Here is a 5,898-nt window from a genome sequence, read left to right as displayed (position 1 = left end):
CTTTCCTTCCCCTACTGCTGCTGTTGCTTCCCTTGCTGTTGTGCTGCTGCTGCTGCTTTCTTTGCTGTGCTGCTGCTGTGCAAGGCAGCAATTCTTGTTCTCCTTGTTCTGGTTACTGCATTCTAGTTGGATGTTGTTCTTGTTGCTGTTGCTGTGCTGCCTTGTTCACCCCTAGCTGCTGCTGCTGCTGCAACTGAGCTTGGCTCAGCTAAGACCACAGTTCATTTCAAAGACTGCTGAAGCCCAGGTCATAAGCTACAAAGCCCAAGGTTTAGTTCACAACAAAAGGCCCAGAAATAGGTTCAGGACAAGAAAAGCCTAGCTTAACCTGAGGCTCATCCAACTGAGCCCAAGGCTCAGTTCACTCCATTGAACCCAAGTTCAATTCCAAGCCCAACAGTTCCAAAGGGTATTCAAAGCCCATTGATATTCAAAACCCACTAAGCCCAAAGCAAATTTAGAGCCCAATAGCAACTAGAGCCCAAATAGCTAAACACAACAAAACACTCCCAATCTCTGTGGATCGACCCGTACTTGGACGAGCTACAACCGACGACCGTGCACTTGCGGTATTACTGTAGGCCCGTTTTCATTACGCTCAATTTTATACGCTTTCCCGGGCCCACCAACTACTTGACGATATGTATACACGGTATGCATAACCAACTGTTACCATTAGTATGCATGCCCTTTTTATCTGAGTTCGGGACTTACTAGCGATATATATATATAAACGGCATGCATACTATTTTGATATGACTTCGCGAACTTTCAAGAGCACGTACGCAGACAGGTATGTACACTTTTTGGATATGATTTCACAACTTTCAAAGGTACCCATACTCCGTACGCATACCTGGTTGACCTGACATAGTTCGGAAGCTTAAGTGCAAAGGCAAAAGTACATGAAGTACCTAAGGTTAAGCATACTTGTTGTGCAAACCTTGACCATGGCTATAGTTCACTTTTGTTATATTTCTCTCACACACTTCTAAGAAAAATTTCAAGTTCAAGCTTGTCTTGTTTAAGGTATGCGTACGATATGCCAGAACATGGTTTGTTTAATGTTTCAGGGTATATTCCGAAGGAATCTTACCTGTAAATGGATGAATTCATCGTTCGTACGAAGTAGATGGACTTATAGTAGTCCGCTCACGACCAGGTTATGATCGTATGCGTACAATATGCCAGAACCTTGCCGAAGCTTCTTGGTTCACAGTTTGTATTCTGTTATACCACATTTGAAGTTCGAATCAACACTGAGCTTCATATTTATCGATTTAGATGATGTATCATGCTAAGTTTGAAGTCAGAACCCTTCCAGAACATCTTGACTCATAGTTTGTATGTTGTTATACCACATTTGAAGTTTTAATAAAAAATGAACTTCATATTTATCGATTTCGATGATGTATCATGCTAAGTTTGAAGTCAGAAACCCTCCGGAGGTTCTTGACTTATAGTTTGTATGTTGTTAAACCACATTTGGAGTTCGAATCAACACTAAACTTCATATTTATCAATTTCGATGATGTATCATGCTAAGTTTGAAGTCAGAAATCCTCCCATAGGTTCTTGGATCATAGTTTGTATGTTTTTATACCATATTTGAAGTTCGAATCAACACTGAGCTTCATATTTATCGATTTTGATGATGTATCCAGCTAAGTTTGAAGTCCGAACCATCATGAATTTCGTGGTCCATCTCTAGTAATCATATAACCTGAGTTTACCAGTGTGAACTAAAACTACTACATGACCTGTATGACTTGTAAAAATTACTTCATGACTAGTCGAAATTCAAACCCGAAGCACAAAAAGAAAGCACAAAAACACAAAGGGAAAGCACAAAGAAACACACCAATTATCGAACTCATTTTTCATTTTCCCGATTCATTCTTATACATTTTTTGGAATTTTTTATATCAGAATGTCGAAAACAATGTTCTAAATTTATTTATATTTTTTTTGGATTTTTTTTCATGTTAAAGGTTGATAATTAAACCGAAACATGAGTTCGTATTAACACAAAAGAAACACAAATGTTTTTTAATCCGTATGAGCATCAAAAATACAATCTTAACCGTCAAGATCTTTTCTCAATCCGTATGAGTGGATCAAACGAAACAGAGTCCGTCGATCATTTTCATTCGGATCCACACTTTTTTTTGCGAGAAGCGTTTGTTTATTCACCAAACCCTCTCAATCACTCGAACTCTCTCTTCTTCCTCTTCTCCCCCTTCCTCTCCTCCACAGATACCGCCGCTGTAATCTTTTGCCGAGAGAAAGAAAAAGAGATCTAGAGAGAAAACAAGAGATCGAGGGAGAAAAAGATAGATAAAGTTTGATTCGAACCACTGATGGTGGTTGATTAGGGTTTTGGTTTAAATCTGGATCTATGTTCCAACCAAGAAGAAAAGGGGGATTTTGCTGTTTTAGATTGCGGAATACAACTGAATCAAAGATAGGGTGTTTACGAATTGGAAGAATAAACAATTAATTGAAGACGGTAATGAACCTGCTGCTGTTGAATAGAAGATGGGTATTTGTTAATTGAGGTTGGATGATGAATAGAGGGCCAGGGAAGAAGAGGATGCAGAAATTGATCTCTGTTGAGGTTGAAATAATGAGTTGGTCTTCTTGAGGATAAAAAGGTCTGATTCGAAATGGTTTTTTGGGTTGAATCTGGAAGAGGTAGCAGTGAGAGTTTGATGATGGGGATTTATGAGATTTCATTAAACACCGATTCAGGGTTTAATGGGTTTGAGAGATTCATGAAGTTTTCGGAGAAGCTGATTGTTGAAGATTGCTGGTGATTAGAACTGGATGAATTTGTGTTGCTCTGGAGCAGTATTGAGAAACCATTGCAGTTGTAGATGAAAATGATACTGCAGATTATGGATGGAATTGTAGGTGACTCAAAGACGCTGGTGGTTTGCAGTTGAGCATGGGAAAGCAACAGGAAGAATGGGATCTCGCTGCAATTGAAGATCGATGTGTTGCTTCTGCTAGAAAAAAAGTTTGGTTTGGAGGAGAATAAGTTAGGTTTTTGATGAAATTGAATTCACAGAGAGGAGTTGATGGTTCGATATGTGATGGGTTTTGTTGATTTTTTGAAGATGAACTCGAGAATGAATTTGTGATGGGAAATAGGAATTAGGGTTCTGAACTGAGTTGATGTTGGAGCTGCTGGAAAAGGAAATTGGTATTGCAGAAATAGGAATTTGTGATGGATTCGGAGATGATGAGATTAAATGAAGAAGTTATGCTAGAAGAAACTCAAAGTTTCTATCCATGATTTGTAGAAGATGGGTTCGAATTAATAGAGGTTTTGAAGGTGGGCACCGTTCAACCAAGGAAAGAAATTGGTTGAGTCTCTAATGGGATTTGAACGGAGTTTCAGCGAGAAAAAGGATGTTATCTGCTGTAAATTATTAGGGGTTTTACTGAGAAGAACAAGATTGAGAGTTTGTGAGAAAATTGAGTACTAATCTTTGTTCGAGTTTTTCAGAAAAGTACTAAAGATGCAGAAGGTATAAGATATACTTTAATCTTTGTTCGAGTTTTTCAATTTCCAAACAATGCTTGAATTATCTTAACTAGATTGTGTATTTGCAGTAGAGAAGGGTGTTCCTGATTTTTGGCTCAATGCTGTGAAGACAAATGAAGTTTTAATGGAGGAGGTAAGTGATATTATTAGCCATTTTTCTCCTTGTTGGAATAAGATTCCATAATTGTCGGTTTAATTTACTCTTTCCGGAATGTAGATCACAGAGCGTGACGAAGGTGCTCTCAAGTATCTGAAAGATATCAATTGGTGCAGGATTGAAGAGCTCAAGGGATTCAATTCAAGTCTTTTTGTTTAGGTAATTGTGGTTTTTTTTTTGCCACTGATGATATTATATCGTGTATTTCCGGTTAATATAGATTATTGTGGCTTTAAGAAGCCTCTTATCCACCATGGTTTGGGTTAGGACCGCATGCTTGATGATAGTTTATTGTTATGACAAGTTTATGCGTTCAGGATATGATTCTTTAGATTCATATTGTGTATGTGCAAAGAGATTCGATTCTTGTTTTATTGTTCTGGTGTTTGTGGTGTGGAAAGTGATTAGTCAAGATTGCATGATGCTGTTTAGATATCTTGAACACCCATCAAAATGATGTCGCTCACTAGGATTTCTATCGTATGCATGATAATATATAAAATGTCAAATAGTTGTATCTCTTATATTTAGTTCTTATTGCTGACTATGTGTACTTCTCATATATTGATCTTAGATGCTCCTCCAGCTCTTCAGAAGCTAAGAGAGAACTTTCCTAGGTAAAATTTAGTCACTTGTTTTATGTGTTACTGTAATTCTGCGTAATTCTCTTCCTTCCAGACTGAATAAATGTTTTTATTCATGAAATTTTTAAGCTTTATGTGTACACTAGGACAATCGACCCCACGGTAAATGAGAAGAGGTAATTTTCTCACTGGGAATATACAATAATTGAAGAATAAATGATCATTGGCTTAAACCTTCTAAAATTCGAGATGACGTCTTCTATTTTGCAGGTTTATAATTCCTAGATTCGGAGAGCAGGAGACCGTAGATTTGGAACATAAAACAGTTGTAGAAGTAGGTTTTTTCTTCTAAGCTGTAGTAGTTCTATTATCAGTTTTGAAAGATATTCATATTGATCCAGAGAACCAACTGATATTCATTTAGTTTATTTTGATTGAGATTTTTCCCAGTTTCAATGAACATAAAGTATGGGTTAGATTGTAATCCAATTAAACTAGTACTTTTGCATATAGGGTTACAGAGTGATTTTGGTGAATGGAAATAGTTATCACTTTACAGAACATGGTCTTGACTACCTACTACATGGTTTTCTGATTTCTCAAAAATGATTATCAAAAACATCTGTTACAAAAAAAACTGTCCTGTATATATAATGAAAATCCGTACAGTTTGTCTGAATTACTATTGATTCCATTTGATATTTTTTTCCCATGTGCTTGTGAATGAATTTACTGGTGATTTTTGATATTTTATTGAATACATGTTGATGCAGATGAGACGAGAGTGCAAATTGAAAGGGCACAATTATGCCTTTTTCGGTGTTGCAGAATGGTTAGTATGGCCTCTAAAATGCTACTAGACAGTATATTGGGTATTTTTATAGCGAGTCTGTCTCCCGTGTTTGTTGTTCCTTATTGGACCTGTAGTCATTTGACCCTTACATTTTAAGTTGTTACTCATTTCAGATTTAGACATCTTGCGGTCTTAGGTTGTTTTCTATGTTGGCTTAATTGATAATGATCCTTAAACTTTGCAGTTTCAACCTAACAATGAAAAGTTTCTCAAACCTATATGTAAGAACTACCTGTGCATTTCGCTTTTTGTTATTCTGGTTCATTTTTTTTCTTCTGCAGTTTGTTAAGTTCATAGTATCAATCTCATCTCTTTGTGTTTCTCGTGAAAACTAACTTGCTTGAATATCTTGGCATTTCCATAGGTGTTAATTACCAAGTATCCTCTAACTGCATCTATGATCAGAGAGGAACTTAAACACAAAAATGATGGCAGTATGAATCTCTTATTATGAGCTTGGTGCTACAAAGTCGAAGGAGTGTTCATCTTTTGTTTCAAAATTAAGGAAATTGTAATCATCATTTTTTTAAGAAATGATTAGTTTGTATTTTTAATCTTTTTGTTCCTGTAAAGATTGTCTTTTTTAAAGAAATGATGTAAATTGATCTATGTGATATAATAAAACTTGATTTAGTTTTTAATTTGGTTCATAATTTGTTTTAATATCAATTTTAATTTTAATTTCAATTTGATTATCAAAATTGAAATCGGCCAGATACTCCCGGCACCAGAACAACAGATGTAGCGGGCAAAA

The 5,898-nt window shown here is 36.2% G+C and overlaps 2 long non-coding RNA genes across 2 annotated transcripts; both read left to right on the top strand.

The window, feature by feature from the left end:
• The first annotated feature begins 3,419 nt into the window (after nucleotides 1-3,419).
• LOC113294997 lies at nucleotides 3,420-3,851 on the top strand. Its single transcript, XR_003332755.1, has 3 exons — nucleotides 3,420-3,533; nucleotides 3,619-3,683; nucleotides 3,768-3,851. It is a non-coding gene; the product is annotated as an uncharacterized LOC113294997 (long non-coding RNA).
• A 425-nt stretch (nucleotides 3,852-4,276) lies between these two features.
• On the top strand, nucleotides 4,277-5,658 carry LOC113292966. Its single transcript, XR_003331977.1, has 3 exons — nucleotides 4,277-4,324; nucleotides 5,065-5,123; nucleotides 5,509-5,658. It is a non-coding gene; the product is annotated as an uncharacterized LOC113292966 (long non-coding RNA).
• The last annotated feature ends 240 nt before the right edge of the window (nucleotides 5,659-5,898 follow it).

This window comes from Papaver somniferum, chromosome 7 (assembly GCF_003573695.1).
Source record: "Papaver somniferum cultivar HN1 chromosome 7, ASM357369v1, whole genome shotgun sequence".
Classification (NCBI taxonomy): Eukaryota; Viridiplantae; Streptophyta; class Magnoliopsida; order Ranunculales; family Papaveraceae; genus Papaver; species Papaver somniferum.
Note: the sequence above shows the minus strand (reverse complement) of the source record. Positions and strands in the feature narration are given on the sequence as shown.